Raw genomic sequence first — 24,348 nt, 5'->3', positions numbered from 1 at the left:
GGACAAGGGAGTGGGAACTCAGCAGTGAGGAGAGCTGAGGGCTGGAGAGCAGCTCTGAATGACACTAAAATCCCACTGGACATCTGGGACATTGCTGCTCCTCAGCCCGTGACAGGATGAGTCCCTAAGCCTGGGGCTCGGCCTTCCTCGTGGTGAGGGGCACCAAGGAAGGCAACAGTGTGATGGAGACTGCCATGGGCTGGGAACTCACTGGGGGAAAAGAGGGAGCAGTTGGGAAGTAAAAGGCAGGTGGGGGAGAGAACTGTTCAGAGAAAGACTGAGCTACAGCTTGAGCAAGCTGCAAAATGTCATTTGGGGTCATCCCAGATTGATTTCATTTCAGAAGCTATTGAACAAGTTTATTTTGGGGTGGTGCCATGTTTTCCCTGGGAGGCGTACACTCTGCAACCTTGAGCTGTGTTGCTGAAATGCTCCAGCAGGTCTGTGCTGCAGGTCACCTCATTTCTTCTTTGGCTGATTGCGGCCCGGTGCTGAGCTCCAGCAGAGCCCTGGCAGAGCCCAGAGCAGCCTCAGCACCCGCAGAGCCCGGCTGCAAGGAGAGAAACCAGAAAGCGCCCGTCAGCTGAAGGCTCCTGTCCCCTTGTCCCAGCCGCCCGCGGTGCCCAGGCCATGCTGGCCGTGCCCAGAGCTGTGCCCAGAGCTGCCCATCCCTGCTGCCTTTGGGAGCAGAGCAGGAGGGCAGGACATGTGCCCAGCCTGCAGCCAGCCACGGCACATCCAGCCCTCAGCAGCTGCCCAGAGCAGGATGCTCCTGTGCTCGCTGCCATCTCCCCAAAGCTCTGATCCCACCATGCCAAGCAGACGGGACCCACCTGACGCCATCCCCCGCTGGAAGAAAAGCTGGTCCCAAACGATGTCCTCTGTGGATATTCTCAGTTCAGTCAGAGAGAAAAAGAGAAGGTTTTCTAACCAGGCGAGAGCCTGGGAGACAGCTGGGAGAGAATGTAAATAATTCTCTAATCTCTCTTTTTGTTCACATTGTTTATAGATAGGTTCTGCCACCGTGCGTCATTCACTGCGCACCAATGGTGTGAGATGTTTTTACTCTAGGATCAATGAAATTAGTTCACACGATGTTCTCTATAAATAGAGTGGCGCATTTGAAATAAATCAGAGTTCATTCTCTTTGCCTTTGATTTGGAGTCATTTTCGCTCCCATCCTGCTCTACCGCGACACTGCACTACCAAGATTGTGGTCCCCAAATCCATCAGTATTTATGTCTCCAGCTGCTTGCACCAATGGCAGGGAACGTCCTCAACAGTGCTGGGGCACAAAGCTACCTTCCACAGGTCATCTGACAGGGCCTTTTTCTCCCTGTGCTTCCTGTCTTTCTCCTTATCTCCTACTTGCAATTTTGACAGGATTTTTTATTTTCTCTTGATCTGTGCTAAAATGCATGTTTCTCTTCCAAGTTTCAGTTTGTTTAGTGATCCTGTCAAGCCTTTTCTCAGAAGCCTTTTTAATGAAATTGAGAGTCAATTTCAGCAATTTTGGTGATTCCCTGTGTGAGTTACACAAATCTCCTGTTAATTAGGGCACCACTTAGGAAGGTACAAAAAGAAAAAGGATGTTTCTGTATGTCAGTTCAGTAGTGGAATATTCATGGATCGAGAGAGTGATTAGCTGAATTTTACACGTACTCCTAACCTGAAAGTGCAACAGCTAACCTGGGGAGAAATTAGAGCCAGATCTCTTCTTCTACCAGCCTGTATTCAAATGTAAAGGAAATACAGCAGGGTGAGAATGTTAGTGCTCAGCTCCTAAAGTGCCTTGTTAAGGTGTTGCTAGAGTAATGGAGATAAACATCTGGGTTCCCATTCCTAATTGTCAGTTTCATTGACTCTGAAAACAGCAGAGATGTGCACATCACACTTATCAATCCATTTGGGGATGTTTTAGGTTTGTAATGTAATAGCCTTTTAGATCTCTAGACAATGCTTCCAGGAGTCTAAATGACTGAATGACTTTCTCCTTTTCTCCTCAGTCTTTGCATTCCTGTGCACCAGAGATCTTCAGTGAATGTGTTCCACTCTACTCCAAGCAGAATCTCTCAGCTGTGTTTACAGTGGTTGTCTGTGGCTCTCTTCTGCACAGCGCAATTTTAAAATCTTCATTCCTTTTAATCTCTGTTTTCCTGCTCTCTGTGTTATCCCACTTGTTCAGCAAGTTTTCTTTCTAAGAATACTAATCACAATATCCCAAAGGAATAAAAAATGGATGGGTATTTGTTCCCCAAGTATTTACAAAAGAACAATTTAAAAAACCTGTATAAATGCTGCATGCAAATTGCAAATAAAAATAAACTTGAGAGTTCTCCCAAAAACCTTAAGAAAAAAACCCCATGTATTCAATAAAAAACAGATAATTCATCAGCAGAATACGAAAAGGGGCATGTTCTAGAAGAGAAAATTTTTACAACAGTGCTGCACAGAATGAGATGCTTTCAAGCTTTTTGCACTTCTAGGGGCAGTATCATTCTCTGAACTGTAATGCTCTGCGCATGTTCTGCTCACCATGGCAGCTTTCTGCTCTCCCCTGGTACAGATCATCCTCCCAGCAAAGGGTGAGTGCAGCCACCACAACTCCCAGCACCTTCCCACACAGCGAGAACCTGAAGGAGAGAGATGGCTTTCACCAGCTGCTGCGTGTTCTAATACTGCCACCTCTCAGCTGCTGAAAGCCTGAATTTCTGTGCCTTTTTCTCCTTCCCCAAATGTTACATTTTGCACCCCAAACCTGCAAACCATTCCTCTCATCAAAGAGGAATGTCTACCCCACCTGTATTTCAATGCCACCACTTGGCTCAGCCTCCTTTCCTTAGACCTACAACTTTTTTCCCAGTGTGTGAAATGCCTCCTCTTTAGAAAGGCATATTCCAGAACTTAGCAGAACAGCAGGGGTGATGCATGGATTGAGAGCAGCCCTGTGGGGAAGGACTGGGAGATCCTTGAGAAGGAAACATTGGCTATGAGCTGTGTGCTTGCAGCCCTGAAAGCCCTCTGTGGCTGTGTCTAAAGAGGGATGTCCAGCAGGTCAAGGGAGGGAGTTCTGCCCCTCTGCTCGAGGGAAAGCCAGGAACAGGATGCCCATGGCTGTTGTGGATGTCCCCTCATTGAGAGTGTTGAGGGTCAGGTTGGATGAGGGTCTGAGGAGCGAGGTCTAATGAAGAGTGGCCCCGAGCATAGCGGGGGGCTTGGACTAGATGATCTCTAAAGGTCCCTTCCATCCCCACCCTTTCTGTCATTTCATCATTTCAGGGCCCACGGGACAGGAGAAAAAGAAATGAAAATGGGATCATGTCAGCAAGTTAATGGGGGGATATTCTGGGCCACAGATGTGCAAGGAACTCAAGATCAAACCAGCACCTTGGCCAAGACTCCTCTTAAAGCATGAAATGTACCTCCTGGGGTGCATTAGTTACCCCAGGAAAAAGGGAATATTTTGGTGCTCTGAAATTCCAGCTGCTGCCTGCACATTTAGACCGTTAAAAGTCCAATTCCAAATGAAATGGAATATAACTGCATATTTTAGGAGGCACTTTCTCAAGCAAGGAGAAACACCCTTCCCATAACATAACAAAGAAGTCCTGATGAACAAACTTCCTTCTTTTTCCATGTGTATTGTTAGGCACCAAAGTATGGCAATGGACATCCTCCATTTGCACAGGTTTGAAGAGAGATCTCTGCACCCTGAGGCAGAGCCACATGGTGGTTGCACACAGCATCCTTGCCTCACACCAGCCAAGCCTCAAAGCAGGAGCAGTTAGTTCCAAGTGAAGAAAGAACTGCTTGGGCTGATGACTCTCAGGGATGACAATAGCCAGAGGCAGGAAGGGATGATGGCACAGCATGGCCCACGCGGTGATGGGTCCTGGGCTCTCCAGAGTCACGACAGGGTTCCTCTGGCCCTTGTACCCCACTCTGCTGGGACAGCAACTCCAGGTCCTTCCTGAGGCTCTGGAAAGGAGCACAAAGGCACTGAACTCCAGAAACACAGAAACTTGGGAAGTGCAGAGGGACCCGGCACTGTGGGCAAGTGCCAGCGGGAGTGGATGGGGCTGGAGCAAAACATTCCTTCCTGCTTCTCCCTGAAGCAGGGACACAACCCTGTCCCACGGGGGGGGGACACTCTCACCCCGGGCTGGCCACCAGCACCCAGGTTCTCCAAATCCCAGCACTGCCACGGAAAGGCAGTGACAGGAGGAGACATCATCCAGCCACAGGCCATTCATGCTGACAGCTCCCACCACTCCGCTCCTCACAGAAAACCTTGGCAAGGTGTCAGGAGCAGGGATGAGACACGGCCATGGACACATGACACAGGTGGCCAAGGCAGAGCAATATGGAAGTGCAGAAGTTTTCTTCTTTCTCCTATCAACATGCACTGGCGTGGACATGGCCTCCTGATGGAGGGTGACATCACCGAGCGCAGGATTGTGACATGTCCCCCCTCGCTGCTTAAATACAGACGTGGGCAGAGCCGGTGCCAGTCTGGCTCTGGCCTGAACTCCTACCGAGCCTGACTGCGAGGTGTGGAGGGTCAAGCCAGGTTTCTCTGGTGCTGAGTGGTACCTGTTCTTGGCAGGTCCCAGTGCCAGTCCCAGAGCAACCAGCAGGGTTTCCCCAGCCCTGCCTGGCTGGGGCAGAGCGTACCTGCAGCACTGACAGGAAACGTCCCCTGGTCAGACGTGGGCAGGTGACAGGGCTTTAGGGAGGTGGGAGGGTGTCCTTCTCCTTCCTCCCCTCTCCTGCAGGCTGTGACACCGGCAACAGAGAGCAGCTCCTGATCCTCAGCCCTCCCCAACGTGCTGCAGCAGCCAAATATGGCCATAGAGACAGATGGCAACTGTGCCATCTGCCAGGACACCTGGGATGACGTGGCTTCTACTCTGCCCTGTGGCCACCAGTTCTGCCGGAGCTGCATCCTGCGGTGGGCACAGACAAATCCCACTGTGCAGAGGAGCAATAGAGACTGTCAGGTTTTCTGATGATGCCGGTGACTCTCTAGAGATTGTCATCACAGCCCCTGAGCAGCTGCCAGCAGCCACGAGCTCATCAGAGCGAGCTCCCGGCGGCCAGGACGAGATCAGCCCCCATGGCCCTGTGCCGGCCCATCCCTCTTCTCCTCAGGAGACACCAGCCAGAGCTGTCGGCGGTGTCCTGCCCAAGGTCTGGGCAGGACTTTTCCGTCGACGACGGGAACTTCTGGACCCTGTGCGGACTTGGCTGAACCAGAGGATGGAGGCCATCCAAAGGGAGCAGTGGTGGATGGCAAGGAGCACAGAGTGCCATCCTGTATGTTCTCTGTGTGTGTGGGCCAGACCAGGAGGACATGATCCAGAGTCTGCAGGGCTTCCTGGAGGAACACACAGTGCCACTGGTCCAGGGCACCATCGACATCACTGTGAGACACTGCAGCTCAGGGGCCCAGAGTCTGCTGCACTCCCACGCTGCCGCAGATGAGGATGACAGCCCAGCAGCCAGCAGCTGCTCCAGCAGCTCCAGTTCCATCTTCTCCAGCTCCCCAGCCTCTCCAGACCCAACAGCCACAGTTCCCCCAGCTTCTCCAGCCCATACAAACGCCAACTCCTCCAGCCCTAACAGCCCCAGACCCAGCTCTTGGACTCTACCCAGCAGCCCTCAAGTGCCCACAGAGGAAGAAGAGGAAGCTGCCACAATGGAGGCCACCCCCAGCAGGGGTCAAAGCCATCCCCCAGTTGTGCCGGTGTCCCCAGAGCAGGACCAGCCCCAGGATGAGGCAGGTCCCTCTGATCCATCTGTCCAGAGCACTAGCCTCAGACCCTCTGGTCCCACCCAAGGCAGGCACTGCTTGCCTGGGTGGCCCCGGCGGTCCCTAAAGAGAAAGGCCTCAAACTCTCCCCACCCCTGCAGTAGAACTAGCAAGGCTCTTCAACTCCTTATTTTTGGAAAAATAAATAAATTGTTGTTATTTCCCCCACACAGTCTCTGCGCTCTGCTTCCTCAGCCTTCCCCTTGTGCCCCACTGTGGGTGGCACCCATGTCCTGTGGGGCACCAGCCTTGCGCCCAGGGCCATATGGGCAGCTTAATTGTCTTCAAGGCCAATCTTGCCTAAGAAGAAGTTTCCTGGACTTTCATTTGTCTCAATGTCAATTCCACTCTTGGAGTTTTTCCCAGCTTTGTCCTTCCCAAGGCCTTTTGTGCGAAAATATCTCAATACTCCATCCTGGATCTTATGAGCATCTGCAAACAGCTGTTTTGTGATGCTAATTACATATCACTTTCCCCTATTACTTTTTAACAAATATTTTCTAAAATATCGATATAGTTACAATTATTGGCACAAATCATATTGATTTATCACATCTCTATCTGGCTTTGTTTGAAGGTGTAGGCTCAAAGCAAACTCCCTTAGCTCCTCCCTGAGCCCTGGCCAAGAGGAGGATGAAACCAGATGTTCCCGCACTAGAAGTTGTGGTAGCTTGTTTATTCAACAGTATAAAATCTGGGCCCTCTCACTTGGCGCAAAGTTGGCGGCCTCGCCTGAAGGTGGGCGAACCACATAGGAATTCCCAGTTACTGGGAGTGCTTCTCCCATCCCTTGGTGTGACAGGGCATCCCCAGCTGACGTGTCGGGACAATGGTCAAGTGTGAGGGTAACTGGTGATGTATCTTTCTGAATCCCTACAGGCAATCTTTTCTAGTAATAATCAGGTGCATTGCTTAGCTTATCCTTTTGTACTTCTGTGCTGCTTTGCCCGACAGTCAATGACACTTCTTCCTTAAGCTGGTGGGTGTCTTTGGTGCTGACCCTGCCAGCAAGCCATTCCCTTCAGAATTGGACTCGGTGGATCCCTTCCAACACAGAACATTCTGTGATTCTGTGATCACTTCTACAAAGTTTGCTCAGAATGAGTTTCAGCTAAAACACTTGGAATTATTTGCTGAAATTAGAGTTGGTAGATGGAACTCTTGTTGGTAAACAATGGAGGGAGAGAACAGCTTCATGTGGGTTTTTGGGACGTTGCCCCAATTTTGTGGGTTCCTCCCTCCATTTTGGGATTTCACACCTCCGTTTTGGGGGTCTCCACCCAGCGATTTTGGCTTCCACTCCTTCCACTTTGGGGTCCCCCTTTAATTTTGTGCACCCCATCCCCATGTTCCACACATGCCCAGTGGCCCCAGTGTGCACTGAATGGCCAGCAAGGGACTGGGGAATGCTGGGACCCACAGTGATGTCAGTCATCCCTCCTGGTTACACACAGGACTCCTCGGCCCTTTTTGGGGTGCCCTGGAGTGCCAAGGCCACGGGGAGGAAATGTCTTTGCTGCCATGCTGGGCAGGATCTTGCTTGGCCCATTATGGCCTCATGTCCCCTGTCTCTCATTGTCCTCTGACAGCCCCTGTGTCCCTGCACCCCTCTCAAGAGCAGGACTTTGGTGCCAGCACCCCCAGGCTCCAAATCCCCGCGTTGGCTCTGTCCCTATGGTATCCCCACGCGGCCGTTGCGCCGGGGCCGTTGTGGCGACAGCCGGCGAGCGGCGCCATGGCGGAGCTGCCGCTGCCCGCCGGGCTCAGAGCCAGCGCCTTCCCCGCCAAGCTGTGGCGCCTGGCGAACAGCCCCCGCGTCCGCTCCGTGCGCTGGGACAGCCGGGCCCGGGGGCTGCTCATCCACCGCTCCCTCTTCGAGCGGGAGCTGCTCAGCCCGGGCGACGCCCGGGGCCCGGCCCCGCACACCTTCAGGGCCACGCAGTTCCGCAGCTTCGTGCGCCAGCTCTACCGCTACGGCTTCCGCAGGGTGCCGGGCCGGGTTGGCTCAGCTGCGCCGGGCGATGCCGGGGCTTGGCTCCACTACAGCAACCCCTGCTTTCGCCGCGACCGCCCCGACCTCCTGCTCCGCATCAGGCGCCGGAGCGCGGCCAACAGGCAGCGGCCGGCGGCGGGGCGGGAGGGCCGCAGGCGCCCGCCCCGCGGCTCCCAGCAGCTCCCCGGGGCGCGGCCGCTGCCGCACGGGCGGGACGGGCGCAGTCGCTTCCAGCCGCTCTCCAGGGAGCGGCCGCCGCTGCCGCCCGGGCGCCCGCCCAGCGGCTTCCTGCTGCTGCACAGGGAGCGGACGCTGCCGGACGGGCGGGAGCTGCGCAGCCCCCGGCCTGGCCGCTTCCAGCCGCCCCCCGGGCAGCGGCCGCTGCTCGCCCGGCGCCCGCCCTGCGGCTTCCACCTGCTGCACAGGGAGCGGCCGGTGCCGGCCCGGCGGGAGGGACCGAGCCGCTTCCAGGAGCTCTATGGGGAGCGGCCGCCGCCCGCCGAGCGGGAGCTGCTACGGATCCCGCCCTGCGGCTTCTTCGGTTTCTACGGGGAGCCGCTGCTGCCGCTCGGGCGGGAGGGGCCTCGCAGCCGCTTCCAGCAGCTCTACGGGGGGCAGCTGCCTCCGATCGACCGGGAGGTGCTCAGGATCCAGCCCTGCAGCTTCCAGCAGCTCCACAGGGAGCAGCAGCCCCCAGCCCACGACCCGCGAGGTAGGAAAAGAGTTGTAGCCTTGCTTTTCCAAAAGGTCATGAAAAGTGACTGTTTGGAGTATTTTTCCACTAGGCTCTGTCATTCTCGGCCCAAAATTCTCAAGCTTATTTAGAAGGGGCACCTAGAAAGCCAAAAGATTCTCTGCCTGGTTTTCCTGCCTGCTTCCTGTGATGGTTGATCCAAGGCAGCAACAGAGATCTGTGTCCCAGAGCCACATTGTGGAGTGTGACCAATGTCTTTGTATTCTTGCAGCCACCTCAGGCACTTCAGCCCCCAGCGCTCCACCTGGCAGTGCAGGTTGTGCAGCATCGACGGCCTCCGGCTCAGCCTGGAATGCACCTGGTGAAGAGCAGTTGCCACCAGTGGATCTTGGCTTTGCCGTGGAGCAAATGATCCGGGAGATCAGGAGATCCCTGCCTGAAAGGTCTCCCTCTGCTCAGGTAACCCATTGGAGGGGAATGGAAGAGGCTGGGCTGAAAGCTTTTGAACGCTGTTACATGGAGAAGGAGAGTAACTGTATCCTTGATGCGATTCCAGCAAAATACCGAATGATCTTTAGTTTTCTTTTTTTCTATTGTTCTTTCAAGGGCAATATGAATGTTGCCCCTGAGTCTTCCGGAGGGGAGCCTGTGAACGGGGCTGCAGCAGAGGAAACTTCATCTGGCACCGAGAGCTGCGAGAACAGTTCCCCAGAGCCCGAGGAGCCTGGTAAGGACAGAGCCCCCGTTGGTTTAGAGAGGTGTGAGACGGCTGCTCTGAGCCTGCCTCTGGCAGGAAGGGAGATGAGAAGTTTGAGTTCTTGTCTGCAGGGTTGGTGCTTCCTGGTGCCTTTAGTTCAAAGGCACATGCACAACCTGCCCGAGCTCTGCCCTCCAGGCTTCGCCAGAGGCTTGGGCACTGAGTCCTCTGCTGTGGCAAGAGAGCAGGGAATAAACCTGACCTTGTGGGAGTTGTGCCACCAAGCTGGGTGTCCCAGTCTGGTTCATACCTCAGCCCCCAGCAGCCTTCAGCCATTTCGGTGAGGACTGTGGTCTCTCTGTCACTGGGACTGTCTGTGTTTCAAGCTCTCGTGGGTGCCATTTGCACTGTGGGTGCTGAGACTTTATTAGAATACTTAAATACTTTACACACTTCCGTTTTGAAAAGTTGGAAGGATCCCTGTTCTTTATAGAGCAGGCTTCAAATTGCCAAGTGACAGTCTGCCTTTCAGGCCATCTTTTAATGTCCCTGATAGAAGGACAATTGGTGCTCAAGGGGCGCTTGAACAAAGGCCAGTATTGTCTCAGTGTTCCCTTTGCTTCCCAGATCCCATGTGATCAACTTGTCCAGGAGGGCTGCCCTGTGTGCCAGGAAGAGACAGAGGGAGAGCCTGTGACCACTGGGCAGGTAGAATTCCTCTGTCTCTAGTTATATTTATAGATGTGTATAGTTCTATTTATTGATATATGTGGTTGTCTTTATAGATTTATGTAGTTACATTTATCTATCTACATAGACAGAGATTTGTCTAGTTAATTTATTTTTAGTTTTAGGTGTATATATTTACATTTTTCGATGTGCAGTTATAGTTGTAGATGTCTGTAGTTACATTTATACATGCATATAGGTGTAAGCCTCTTTTTATACATCTGTATAGGTGTAGGCCTCTTTTTAACCTCTTCCCCTGCTCTGCTTCCTCCCTCACCTCTTGCTTTTCCCCCGTGCCCCCTGTGTCCCCTCTCCCTGTGCTGGGTCCGAGCTGGCGGCCGGGCCGGGCGGAGCAGCAGTTCCAGCCCCGGGTGTCCCTGGAGCGGTGGGAGCTGCCGGTGGCCCCAGGCACTGTCCCCTGAGGAGCTGCTGAAGGACGGTGAGACTGAGGGGGCTGAGGGGGCGGTGACGCTGAAGGGACGGTGACCCTGAGGTGCTGCTGGGGCTGAGGGCTGTGGGGCAGCCGAGGGCGATGGTGGCACTGAGGTGACAGGGAAGTGGCACAGGCCGAGGGGTGGCGAGTCTAGGGGGACGGGATGGGTCAGAAGGGACTGAGGGGCTGAGAGGACTGTGAGGGGCTGAAGAAACTGAAGGGGGCTGGGGGTTTGCCGAGAGCATGGCGGGGCTGAGGGGATGGAGGGGGCCGGCAGGGAGCACAGAGGGCTCCGGGACTGCAGCTCTGCCAGGCCTTGGAACCAGTTGCAGAGCCTCCGCTTTTGCCACAGCTGCAGTGGAGACCTTGAGGACAGCCGGAGACTGATGGGAGCCAGCAGGGAGAAGCTGAAGGCCAGCAGCAAGAGCAGGGAACGGGGACCTGCTGCTGCCACGCTGGAGAGAGCCTGGGTGAGGCCCCAGGGCCGGGGAGGCAGGGTGGGGCTGAGGGTGGCGTGGGCTGTGGCCGTGGGCACTGCCCGGCGGGGCAGCAGCGGGCCCTGCCCGTGCTGGGGCTGCTCAGTGCAGCTGCCCCGGCCGGCACAGGGGCTGTCCTTGGGCAAGGCAGCTGTGCCGGCAGGGCCTGGGAGCTGTGCCGGCTGTGCCGGGCTGCCAGTGCTGCGGGACAGTCCCGCCGCGACTGCGCTCACCACAGCCTGGCCCGCTCGGCTGCTTTTTCTTTCTAACCCTCCTGGGGAGGCTCTGAGATCTTCCCTTCCCTGATGGAAGTGCAGCTGCTGCCAAGGAAAACGTCCCCATACTGACTCAGTGCTCCCTTTACTTCCCAGCTGTGCCATCTGCCGTCCCTGTCCAGGAGAGCTGCTCTGCACGGGAGGAAGAGCCCGAGGGAGAGGCTTTGAAGATGGGGCAGCAGCAAGAGCAGGGAACGGGTTTTATAAGTTAAAGTAAATAATTAGTCTGATCCTTTAGGGATTGATAAAAAGAATTTTATTGATTCCAGCAAGCAATGACAAGCAAACAGCGCTGGGTGCAGCCGGGGAGTCAGTGCTCCGCCAAGGCTTACACCGCTTCCCTTTTCCCACGGTCCTTTATTCTCCCCCTTCTTCCGCGTGCCTTGTGGCTTTTCCGGGAGTACTCTGTGCGTGCGCCTCCAGTTGCTAGGGGGTCGCCGCCTGCTCTCTGGTGGTCGTCTGGATGAAGGCTCTCCTCCTCTTCCTCGCTGGGGGTTTATGACCCTGTAACAATCTTTCCATAGATGGTTACACACCTCCCGACCCTAGTTGTACAATCAACTTAAGGAGTCAGCATATCCTCGGGTTTCCTGTTATTCACAAAAAACCTCTTCCTTTGCCTGAGTTCCTGTTTAATGATGAAGAAAGAGACTTCTCTTATCTATTACAAGGGGTCTGGAACACAAGTCCTGTGAGGAATGCCTGAGGGAGCTGGAGTTGTTTATCCTGGAGAAGACTCAGAGGTGACCTTATCACTCTCCACACTCCCTGAAAGGTGGTTGCAGTCAGGTGGGGTTGGTCTCTCTACTCACAGCAACTGACAGGACCAGAGGACAGTGTCTTAAGCTGCACCAAGGGAAATTTAGGTTTTATATTAGGAACAAAGTTTTTTATGGAAAGGGTAATAAATTACTGGAACTGTCTGTCCAGGGAGGTGGTGGAGTCACCACCATGGGATGTGTTTAAAAAAAGACTGGATGTGGCACTCAGTGCCATGGTTTAGCTGAGGTGGTGTTAGGGCATGGGTTGGACTTGATGACCTAAAAGGTCTCTTCCAACCCAGCAATTCTGTGATTCTGTGATTTTGTCACAGACCAGGATGTGACATCATATAGTTGGCTGTGACATCCCAGGTTTATTATGTGACATCACAGAGCAGGCTGTGACATCAGAGCATGCCTGTATGACATCACAGAGCAGAGCAAGCTGTGAGGTCAAAGAGTGTGCTGTGACGTTATAGGGTGGCTGTGTTCCATCACTGAAGGTGTTGTGACATCACAGGGTGGGTCTGTGAGCCCACAGAGGTGCTGTGTGACATGTTAAGTGAGTTCTGCCACCACAGAGCAGGCTGTGACATCACAGAGCAGGCTGTGACATCACAGAGGAGATTGTGATGTCACAAAGTCGGCTGTGACATTACAGGCTGGCTGTGTGACATCACAGAATGGGCTGTGAGGCCACAGAGAAGACTCTGCCATCATAGGAAAGGGCTCTGTGACATCACAGAGCAGTTGTGTGATGTCACAGAGAAGGCTGAGACAATACAGAGTGGGTTGTGCCATCACAGAGCTGACTGAGAAATCACAGAGCAGGCTGTGACATCACAGCGAGGCTGCATAACATCACAAAGGTAGAGCTGTGCCATCATAGAGCTGGCTGTGACATCACAGGCTGGGCTGTGACATCTCAGGGCAGATTTTGTGACATCACAGAGCAGACTGGGACCTCAAAGAGCAGGCTGTGACATCACAGGGCAGCTGTGTGACATCACAGGGCCTGTGTGACATCACAGGGGCTGTGTGAGGTCACTGAGGAGGTCACGCTACCCCAGATCCCCCCTCCCAGTTCCCCCAGAGAAGTCCAACGCTGCTCGTGCACAGCGGGGTCCCCTGTCCCCCCGGGTCCCCCCGCCCCCGGCGCCGCAGCCTCCCCCAGAGGATGTTCCACGAGATCAACCCCAGAGCCTGACACGGGGATGGGGGCTGGGGCTGTGGGGGGTGGGACAGGGGGACAGGAACCCACCAGCAGCATCCCCGTGTCCCCCAGGGCCAGAGCCTGGGCCAGGGCTCCTTCACCCTGTTACCAACGAGGGCTTGAGAGCGCTGAAAAAATCCCCAGCAAGGGATCAGCAAAAACCAGATTTAATATTAAGTGACAGCACCACAAAGTTCCTCGGCAAGAGTCACTCTGCTCCTGACTGGACACTGCAGGCACACCAAGGCAACAAAGAAACAACAAAACCAAACAGAATCCAGGCAATCAAATCAGAAATGAGCTGAGATCTGGGGCTTTCATTCCTATGGAAAAGAACTGTCCTTCTCCTGCAGGTACCCATGGCTACAATTGGGATTTCACCTCCAACTCTGCCTGTTGTGACAGACTGGAGGAGATTGTTGGCTGGAAACATTTCATGTGTGGGGAGGAAGGGGCAGGTCCAGCCTTGCCCTGCCCTGGAACCCCAGCCCTGCCCTGCCCTGGAACCCCAATCCCCCCAGAGCCTCTATCCCAGCCCAGCTGTGTCTGCCAGTCCCTGGCACAGCACAGGCAATGCTCCACAGCCACCTCTGGAGCCCCCAGCCCAGCTCCTGAGTGACCAAATGACCCCAAGTCCCACCTGGGGAAGGGCCCAGGAACACCAAGGGGTATTTAAGGCTGAGCACAAGGCAAGCACACATCTTGACCCTACCTCCTCTTGGAATTTGTCTGAACATCACTGGAATCCAGGAGTTGGTAGCTCTCTGTGTGCTTCTCTAAATCTTATTTTTCTCTCTTTCTGTGTCTACTTCTTCTATTTCGGTCGTCTTGCAAATTTTGATTAACTTAAAACTGAACAGTTTGTGAAGTTGAATGGGCCAAGTTAATGCTTTGAGAAGCATTTTTTGTTGATTTAATGTTGTATAAGACATTTTGCCAAAGTTTCTCTGATTTTTTTACAGTTCCCCAAAAAAGGTTTTGTTCTTTTGAGCTCCTGAGAATCTCTTCTTGGTATTTCTCCTGTTCATCCAACTCAGAGGACACAAACAATTGTAATTCCTTTGAAATGTCTCCTTGAGAGAGTTGTTTGGGGGATGGGGGTCAGGGCTTGTGTGTCCTGCTTGGCACAGCCCAGGCAGGGCTTTCACAGCCACATTCCACACTCCATTTCCCAGCCGGAGCCGCTGGTGCCTCTGAGTTCTGCTGCCCCAGCCCCAGGGACGCTCTCCTTGTCTGCCCATTCCCCCACGGTCTCTGGGCAGGGATGGCCTCAGTGGGGGCTGCTGACATCCTCAGCAACTTGGAGGCTGCTGCTGAATTTTACTGCTCCAGAGGCTTCTTCAGCCATCAGCTCTTCAGTTCAGCAATTCAGTGTCCCACAGCTCATTAACATTCAAAACACCTTAACAAGCCAAACCTCTGTGAATAATGTAAGTTTTCAAATAATTAGTGGTTAATTAGCCCAATTACAGAAGCCTCTTCAAAGTGAATACACTATTTTTAAAAAGACAGTGAGAAAAGATTGTTTTGGTCCTGTTTAGGTTTATTTTCCCTGTTAATATGTTGATATGTGCACTCTCCAATTGACACTGAATCCAAGTACCTCCTCATGCAGTTTGAACAGATATGAAAATCAAGACCCTTCGTGGCTGACAATCAGTCAGACTCTGTCCCTACCCCCACCCCACCATTTCCCCCATCCAAGCCCTGGCACTCAGAGCAGCCTTGTGCAAATCTGAGCTCCCTCCAGCCCAGGCTGCACCTGCAGGTTTCAGCTCCTTGGCTCCAACTCCCACCTGCTTTCCTTGGACAAGGAGCTGCTCCAGACGCAGAGGGATGTTCATTTCTTGTCAGCCAACAAAGCCAAGGGAAGGCACAGCTCCACCAAATGCAAAAGTCATTCCTCTGCTGGATATTAAATCCACTTTGCACAGCAGACAGTCTCAGAACAACGGAAAACACCTTCTGTGCCCAGCACAGATCCCAATGCCCCCCCAAACCCTCCCTGCCCCAATTCTGCCCAGATTTGCTCTTTGCACACACGAGTCACAGGCTGAAGTCAGGAGCTCCCTCCATGCCCAGAGGGGGGAAAAGAGGGAAAGTGGATGAAGAGCTCTCCTGTGCAGAGCCAAGGTCCAAGTGTCCCTTCAGTGGGAACCACAACTCATCAGGTTTGTGTCCTTTGGGCTCAGGGATGGTGACACTCAGAGGCACAGAAAGGTTTCTTGCCAACAAACACAAGCTGAACATTTGAACAGTTTAATAACCTTCGCAGCTCTTCTGTGCCCATTTCTGGTCATTGCTGCTCTGATGGGGATGGATCCTCAGCCACTTGGAGGTTGCTGATGAATTTTACTACTCCAGAGGCCTCTTCTTCTTTCTTGAGCTCTTCCCTTCTGGAATTCAGCAGGGAAATCTCACAAATATTTGTTCAAAACACCCAAAAAAGAATAGCCCCTGGGAATAACTGAAGTTTTAGTTTGTTCTCTGGTTAATGAGATATATTTAAGAAGTGTATTCAAAGTGAATATACTCTATTGAAAACAATGCAGAGACAACAGTTTTGCCCTGATTTCTTTTCCTGTTTATAGATTGATATCAGCAATGTCCAATTGATATTGACCCCCTACACCTCCTCATGCAGTTTTAACAGATATGAAAATCAAGACCCTTCATGACTGACAATCAATAACAGTTTGTCCTCAGCCCCTCCCCACCATTTCCCCCATCCAACCCCTGGCACTCCTATGGATCAGGAATGGTGTGACCAGCAGGAGCAGGGGAGTGATTTTTTCCCCTGTGCTCGGCACGGGTTGGGCAGCACCTCCATTGCTGTGTCCAGTTTTGGGCCCCCCAATTTAGGAAGGACCCGGAGGGGCTGGAGTGTGTCCAGAGAAGGGCAACAAGGCTGGTGAGGGGTCTGGAGTACAAGTCCTGTGAGGAGCAGCTGAGGGAGCTGGGGTTGTTGATCCTGGAGAAGAGGAGGCTCAGGGGAGATCATCACTCTCTACAACTCCCTGACAGGAGGGTGCAGCCAGCTGGGGGTCGGGCTCTTTTCCCAGGGAACAGGGACAGGACAAGAGGACACAGCCTTCAGCCGCACCAGGGGAACTTTAGGCTGGACATTAGGAAATATTCTTCACACAAAGCATGATTGGGCATTGGAATGGGCTGCCCAGGGAGGCGGGTGAGTCTCTGTCCCTGGAAGTGTTTCAGGAAAAACTGGATGTGGCGCTCAGTGCCATGGTCTGGGTGACAAGGCGGTGTTGGGTCCCAGGTTGGACTTGATGCTCTCCAAGGTCTTTTCCAGCCTGGTTGATTCTCTGATGCTTGTGACACTGCGGGGCCTGGTGGCACTAAGAGGACCATGGTGACACTGTGTGTGACATGGCACCACAGAGCCAAGGGGCCATTGTGACTTTGTGGGGCTGAATGGAAGCAAGGAGTGCATTGTGACAGTCTGGGTCCTGGTGGAACCACAGAGGCCACTGTGACACTGTGGGGCCTTGTGGAACCAAGGGGCCATTGTGACACTGCGGAACCAAGGAGACCCTTGGGAGAGCCTGGGGACAATGGAATCAAGGGGCCATTGCTCCATTGCAAGGACTCTGGGAACTGAGGGAACAATTGTGACACTGTGGTGCCCCGTGGAACCAAGGGTCCCTGGTGACACTGCAGGATCTTGTGTCACCAGGGCTCCATTGTGACACGGCAGCACCAAGGAATTCATTGTGGCTCTCTGAGGCCTCATGGAACCAAGAGGCCACAGTGACCCTGCAGGGCCTTGTGGAACCATGCAGAGCTCTGTGACAGAGCAGGACCTCGTGTCATGATGGGGCCACTGTGACACTGCAGGGTCCCATGGAACCAAGGGGCCAGTGCTGCTCCTCAGGGACTCGTGGAATGAAGGAAACATGTTTGACACTGTGGTGGCCCTTGGGACCAAGAGGCCATTGTGAAACTGTGGGACCAAGGAGGGCATTGCTGCCCTGCCAGACCTCATGGAACCAAGATCCATTGTGACACTGCAGGGCCTTGAGGGACCAAGAGCCATTGTGACACTGCAGGGCCTTGAGGGACCAAGGATCCATTGCTGCACTGCCAGGCCTCATGGAACCAAGGATCCATTGTGACACTGCAGGGCCTTGGGACCAAGGGCCATTGTGACACTGTGGGGCCCAAGGACCCAAGGGATTTGGTGACACCAAGGGGTCCCATGGAACCAAAGGGACATTGTGACACTAGGAGGCCTCAAGGAATCATGGTGACCATTGGGTCACTCTGGGGCCTCATGGAACTGTGGTGACACCAAGTTGGCTGGGAGTGCGGATCAGCTGGAGGGCTCTGCACAGGGACCTGGTGAGGCTGGATCCAGGGCCCAAATCCAACAAGGTGAGGTTTAACAAGTCCAAGGGCCAGGTTGAGCAGGAAGAAGAACATGGGCGTGTGCAGGTGGTGGCTGCAGGCTACGGCACTGATGATGAGGCCGTTGCCCAGGAGGGCAGCCAGGGAGATGCCCAGGAAGAGGCAGAAGTGCAGGAGCTGCAGCTGCCACGTGTCTGCCAGTGCCAGCAGGAGGAAGTGGCTGATGGAGCTGCTGTTGGACATTGGCTGTGGCTGCACATGGGGACCTGTTCATGGAGAAAAGGACTGTGAAGAGTTAGAGGAGATACCTGTAAGCAAAACCAAAGCCATTTCCAATACACCCTCCCCTGAAATACACACAGACACGCATCAGTGTTTAAGAGTTATGAGCTTTTCTTTTTAAGAACCCCTATGTCTCTCCTGGTATTCTTGGATATCAGAAGCCCTCAGCATTTCTGCTGCCTCCAGGGAGAACAGGGCAAGTTCTGTGAGGCAAATTGAGGAGTGGCGAGTGAGGGGAGATGGTCTGTCATTGTGGCCAGAGTTCCTCTGGGCTTTAACGTTTCTCAGGTGGAGGGTGATCAGGTTCCCAAGCTTCCCCTGAAGTGTACTGAGGTACTGCTAAGAGCAGATGGATCCACCACAGCCCAGCTCCACTTTTTCAGCCAAGGACTCACGTTTCTCATTTCACCAACCCAACAGCATTTTCAGTGTCAGAACACCTCTGCCTTTCCCCATCAATCTTATAACTCAGAGATGCTCTAGGACAGGTTTGAATCCTGGATTGGAGCTCCCAGCTTGGACTGAAATCTCAGGGAGACTTCCAAGTGTCCTTCTGATGGCACTGGATGCAGGGAGATGCAGCTCCTTCCCTGGCTGCACTGACAGCATTGCCCAGAGCCGGGCACTGGGGACAGCTGTGTCACCCTGAGCCAGCTGTGCCCCCTCCCAGAGCGCCCAGTGCCGGGCAGCTGCTCCCAGCCCTGTGCTCTGCAGAGGGAACTGGGCCCGGGGCTGCAGAGCTGCCCCACGGCTCTGCTGCAGCTCTGTCTGCACAGGAGGGGCTGCACGCCTTGGAGCCCCGGCCCTGAGGGCAGAGGCTGGGCTGGGGGGACAGGAGGGAGGGGACTTGTTCAGAGGGAGGGGCTGCACTGGAGGGGATCCCCTGGACATCTCTAAACTCTCCCTGCCACAGCATTTCTGGGTTTTGCTTTCTCTCCTTCCCTGATCTTCTCTCTGTTTCCTGGGGATTTTCCTCCTGCAGGTGTTTCCCTGTGCCTGAGCTCTCCCTGCCAGCACTCACAGACCCCAAATCTCTGTGCACTCTCCTTGGCCTGACAGAACCCTGCCTGTTTGCAGGGCACTGGCTGGGGGCAGGTTCTGTTTGCAGCTTGGAGAAAGGACAGCTCAGACTGAGCCTGATGGCTCCAGCAGAGGTGATGCTGCTGCTGTCCATGGGCAGAGTGGCAGAAGGCACATTAGGGATCTCCTGTGCACCTACTGATCGCTAAAAGTCATAGTTCAGATATCTCAGGCACTTGTCAAAATTCTTATCAATAATTCATAATCATCCTTCATTATATATCTTTCCATCCCTGCCATTCTCCAATAGTAGTAGAAAACTGGATACAAATTCTTTGGAGATTTTCTCATTTTTATCAAAATCCTTGTTATGGAAAATTCTATGATTGATCAGAACCCCTCAGCATGTCAGAGATTCATGAGCATTTTAACTCCCCTGTACCAAAAATACTCAAGAGTTGTACTCACAGGGTCTGTGGGCATTGGGATGTTCCGGCTGTAGGAGATCACTCCAGGAGCTGCAGCTGCATTGTCCTGCAGCCAGAGGTTCCTGTGCCAAGGGCTGCCAGGGATTCTGCCCCAGGCACTTCTCAGCACCTTCCCAGCCCTGACTGATGGAAGCTCTCTGTGCCTCTGTGCTGTGCCCGGGCTGGCTGCAGGCAGTGCCCCAGCCCTGCTGGGCTGGGAGAAGAGCTGCTCATCCAGAGAAATGTGCTTTTGAAGCTCTCCTTGGTTGCCAGGATCACCCTCTGTGCCAGGAGCCCGGCCCAGCTCAGCAGCACAGACACAGCACAAGGACTTTAATGACCCTCTGGGGCTTTGTGCTCAGGCCCTGAACATCAGGCCCTGAGAGGGAGCTGCAGAAACCTCTCCAGAACTCCAAGTCAGAATCCAGCTCCAAAGTTTCTCAGACTTTTAATGGGTCCCACTGAGGGACACGACTGAGAAAGTGTCCCCAGGCCCCAGGCAGAGCAGAGAACTGGAGGCACTGATGACAGGTGGGGACAAAGAGAAGCCAAGTCTTGGTGCCCTGGGGCACAGCAGGCTCTGTGCCACCAAGGGCTGTCAGGAGACACCTTGTCCTGAGGCACTGGGGCCTCCTGGCACAGCCCCAGCCAGGCTGGGCACTGTCAGCCCCTTTCCTGCCCTCAGCATCCCCCCTAGCCCACATCCCAGTGGCCTCAAGGATCTGCTGGAAGGAGTCCCTGGGGAGCCTTGCTCAGGAATGGCCCTGGGGGCTCCTTCATGCTCCCAGGGACTGCAGGTTTTTCAAAGCACTTTGGCTTTGGCTTTTGCCTTGGAGTCTCTGAGAGCTTTGTGCAATCCTGGCCTCCAATTATCTGCTGTAATTAGTCCCTGGAGAGGCTTTGTCAGGAACAACACTCAGTGGGGCTCATTAATGCTTCAAGGTGCTTCAGTTCTTTTCAGGTACTTGGTGTTTCCCTTTTGATCCAGACTCTGTGAGAGGTTTGTGCAATCATGGCCCCAATTATCTGCTTTAATGAGTCCCTTGAGAGCTTTCTGCTGACACTCAGTGGGGCTCATTAATGCTTTGAGATACTCAAGGAGTTTAAGGTACTTTGGATTGTCCTTTCCATACTGAGAGGTTTTTGTGCCATTTTGAGTCTCTGAGAGGTTTTTGTGCAATCCCGTCCTCCAATTCTCTCCACCAAGGACTGCCTGAGGAGCCGGTGTTGGGCATGGACCTCAGGCAGTCCCATTTATGGTTTGAGACTCCAACAACTTTGGGGTTTTCTTCTGGCTTTGACTCCTGGAAAGGTTTGTGCCATCTCTTCTCAGGGCCTGAGGTTCCAGGGCTCAGCTCCAAATGCCCCACGGGGCTCATTAGGACAAAGCAAGTCCTGACAAACCATGGCTCTGCCTTGATTTCCCTCTGCTTTAGTGCATTTCATTAGGAAGGTTTCCTACTGCAGTTATAAATAAATATTTCAAAGTGTTTATAGGAAATATGTATTCCTATTTTAAAGGGGGCATTTTACTGCTTCTCTTATTACACAAGTGGTGATTGCAGTATTCACTGACACTGACCCAGGGACTCTCCTGAGTTTGTCTGCCCAGGTCAGAGAAGCTGTGCCTTGAGCTCTGACCCAGTGTGGACAACCTTGCTCCACATTCCCCAGCTTCATCTGGTCTCTCCTCACTCACCTGGGATCTGCTTTGCCCAGAGAACTTGTCAGAACCCAGAATGTCCCTTGGACACTCTTGCATGTTCCAGGCCCAGGTCAAAAGCATTTGAGACCCTGGAATGCAGCCACAGACCCCTGTGGCTTTGGACCTGATCCACGGAACAATTTACCAACCTTGCAGGAAGAACAAGAAATCACAAAAGTTTAGATAGTATAGTAGAAGTAGTCAGAAATTGAAAGGAAGATTTTTTGAATGCTGTACAGGGGGGTTTTAGGCCTTGTACAGAGGGGTCTGAGTTTTGTACATGGGGGTCAGAAGTTATAAGATGGAGGGACTTGGGTGTGTCCTGTCCTTTTTCCTTCTTCTTCCTAACCTCCATGTTCTTGGTGATGTTTGCACTCACAGATTGGTTTACAGTAGAAAGTCACTGTTCAATATAGGTGATGGGCATTGGGGAAAAACCATAAACATTTAACACGTAATATGTGATATAAAAGAAGGCACCAGCTCCCTGGGCGTCGAAGTGTGCCCTTGCCTGACTGCTGAACGGACCGCAGCAGCTCAGGGAGAAATCTTTTAGGTAACATACAATAAACTACCTTGAGACTGGACGACTGAAGACTACTGAGCCTTTCTTTGGAGGCACAGGTTGGAGGAGAGACTTTTCCACCTTTCTGGGCCACCCCAATCAGGGAGTGAGACCCATCAAGAACTGGCTGCAATCAGCCCAAGAGAGATTTTTCCTTCTTTTATTTCTGAAGCACTCTAAAAGTCCTGAGTTTCTCTGTTGAATTCAGACACCATTCTCAAGTGTGTGCCAAGCCCAAGGTGCTTCCAAGGCCACTCCAGACCTGCCCTGGGCCAGCTGTGAGGGTGGATCATCATCCCACCCTGCACTGGGCCATTGCAAGGGGCTCTTGCCATGGACACTGCACTGACCCCACTGCTGGCTTTGGGTGCCATGGCATCCCTCATCAGTTCAGGTTTCCTTGGGAACCACCCCAAGGAGCCATTTCTGCAGCCAGGTTCCACGGCCACTTGCCTGAAGAGCTGGTGCTGCCCTCGGCGGCCATGGCAGCCCTCAGGACAAAGCGGTGCCGGGGCTGTTCCAGGTCCAATTGCAGGGACACTCGTTGGTGCCGCCAGGTGCCATGGCAATGGCCACAGGGACCCGTTCCTTAGTTTGGTGCCACGGCAACCAAGGCCTGGAGCCGTTGTGATGGTTGGTCGCGATGGAAACCTGCCCTGGCCCCTTGCTCAGGGCTGGTGTCACTGCCCAGAGCCAGAGGGGATCCCTTGCTGGGGGCTTGTGCCATGGCCACCTGCCCTGTGCCGCGCTGGCCGGTCAGGCGCTGCGGAACCAGCAGCAAACGCCAGGGCCAGGGCCAAAGGCCAGGTCAGCCCGACAGAAAGGGGCAGTGCTGGGCACTGTTTCCATGGCAGCCCTCACTGGGGGTGACACCTGGGTCACCTGTCCTGGCAGTTGCCATGGAAACCCGGCTCATTGGAAATACAAGGGTGGACAAAGGTTTTAGTAGGGCCTGGCAGAACGGGACAAAGGGGGGTGGTTTTAAACTAAAGGAAGGGAGGTTCAGATAAGAACAGATATAGAGGAAATGTTTGATGATGAGGGTGGTGATACACCAGGACAGGTTCCCAGGGAGGTGGTCAGTGCCCCATCCCTGGAAACATTCAAGTCCAGCTGGGACAGGGCTCTGAACAACCTGATCTGGTGAAAGATGTCCCTGCTCATGGCGGGGTTTGGATGAGATGAGCACTGCAGAGCTCTTCCCATCCAAACCATTCCAGGACTGCATGGGCAGAAGGGGCTGCTCAGTGCACCCCATCCACTGCCTCGACTCCTCATGGTCTCTGCTGGACCCCACATCCCACAGCCAAACCCAGCCCCTTCTCTGCCTTTCCTCCCCCTGCCCCAGGGGCTGGCACAGCCAGGGGGGCACAGGTGACCTTTGGGCTTTGCAGGGCTCAGGCACAAGGGCCGTGGCAGAGTCAGGGCTGAGGTCACACTCTGTGGGCTGGGGCAGAGCCCAGCCAGAAATGAGCCCTGAGGCAGCAGCTCTGCAGTGCTGGCCACCAGGCCGGCTTGCCAAGGGAGGCTTCTGGCCATGCCCTGCAAGCAGCTGCTGCTGCCAAGGCACCTTTGGTGCCTCAGGCTCTCCCTGGCACAGCTCACAGCACGGCACTCTGCCCTTGCGCCCGAGGCCTTCCCTGTGCTGGGGCTGGCCTGGGGCTTTTCTTGCAGCGGGACCTGCCCTGCTCCTGGCACAGTCCACCAAGTCATTCCCTGCACTTCTCCTTTTCAAATTCTTTCCATCACCTACTCTCAGAGGTCCAGCCTGTTCTGGTGCTTATCATGAACTGACTGTGCTCTTGATTTATACCAGCACTGGAGATGTAGAATCACCCAAACTGAACACAGAAACAAACTCCCTCTGTCCCATTTTCATGTTCTAGATCACTTTCCAGGTGTCCATGGAGATGTGGGAATGATTATCACACAACTCTGCATTTCTGGCTGCGGGCTCTGGAGATTCCTTCTCTGCATTCAGTCAGGCTTGTATTCCCTAACAAGTCCTGGTTCCACCTCCTGTTTCCCAAGGCTGGAACAGTCACAATGAAAACCTCACCAATGGCACAACTCCCCAGCTCTCCAGGAAGAGAAAGGACAAGCTGTCAAGTTCTCCAAACCTTTGTCCTGCTCTGCTGCAAGAGTCCTGCTGCACACCCGCTGTGGAAAGCCAAGAGAAGCTGCAGGTGGTGGCACATCTTGTGACAGGAGCTCAACCTGGTTCTCCAGGAAAGGTTCTTGAGAAGAGCAAACAGGACTGTGGAGAAGATTCCTGGAAAACTGAAACAGCTTTCCAGAAGTGAAATGAAAATTGAAAGAAACAGTCCAAGATGTTTTCCTCTATTTATTTCTCTGCTGCCTTTTTCCATCTTGCACTACTTCTCCATCCCATTCATTCCAAATGCATCTCACCTCTAAGATCAGTGACTTAGCGAGTTCTAGACACTCTAAAGTACGATGAGCTACACAGTTTGCCTTCCAGTATTCACTGGAAAGCAACACTGGAGCCATAAGTGCAGGACCAGGACCAGGGAATCCTCCAGCCAGGGAATGTGCCCCGACAGGGTTTGATCCTCAGCGGGGACAATGCACGGCAGCGACCAAGGAGATACCTCTGCCCCCATGCAGGAGTCCAGACTCTGGGTCTGGGCTGAACAGGGCAAAGTTCCCGTGTTTGGACAGGCTCAGGGGCTTTCCCACGGGAGCGGGGGGCTGGGCGTGGGGGTGAGCGGGCAACGGAAAAACGGACACGGGGACAAACGGCCCCGGAGCTTCAGTTGCAGCAGCAGCAGCAGCGGCGGCGGCAGCAGCAGCAGCGGCAGCAGCCAAAGCAGAGACTCCCTCTTGATTCTCCTCTCCTT

At 53.8% G+C, this 24,348-nt stretch overlaps 2 long non-coding RNA genes and 2 pseudogenes across 2 annotated transcripts; 3 read left to right on the top strand and 1 right to left on the bottom strand.

Moving 5' to 3' along the window:
- Positions 1-24,348, top strand: part of LOC137466906 (zinc finger protein 850-like) — an 807,951-nt pseudogene that overhangs the window by 408,344 nt on the left and 375,259 nt on the right.
- LOC137466908 (zinc finger protein 850-like) overlaps positions 1-24,348 on the bottom strand; it is a 743,182-nt pseudogene that overhangs the window by 352,645 nt on the left and 366,189 nt on the right.
- On the top strand, positions 8,783-9,958 carry LOC137466913 (uncharacterized). Its single transcript, XR_010995335.1, has 3 exons — positions 8,783-8,958; positions 9,106-9,226; positions 9,824-9,958. It is a non-coding gene; the product is annotated as an uncharacterized lncRNA (long non-coding RNA).
- On the top strand, positions 10,185-11,279 carry LOC137466911 (uncharacterized). Its single transcript, XR_010995333.1, has 3 exons — positions 10,185-10,364; positions 10,711-10,828; positions 11,206-11,279. It is a non-coding gene; the product is annotated as an uncharacterized lncRNA (long non-coding RNA).

The sequence above is a fragment of the Anomalospiza imberbis genome, unplaced genomic scaffold (assembly GCF_031753505.1).
Source record: "Anomalospiza imberbis isolate Cuckoo-Finch-1a 21T00152 unplaced genomic scaffold, ASM3175350v1 scaffold_47, whole genome shotgun sequence".
In the NCBI taxonomy this organism is placed as follows: Eukaryota; Metazoa; Chordata; class Aves; order Passeriformes; family Viduidae; genus Anomalospiza; species Anomalospiza imberbis.
The sequence above is the reverse complement of the archived record's forward strand: the minus strand, read 5'-3'. Positions and strand labels throughout refer to the sequence as shown.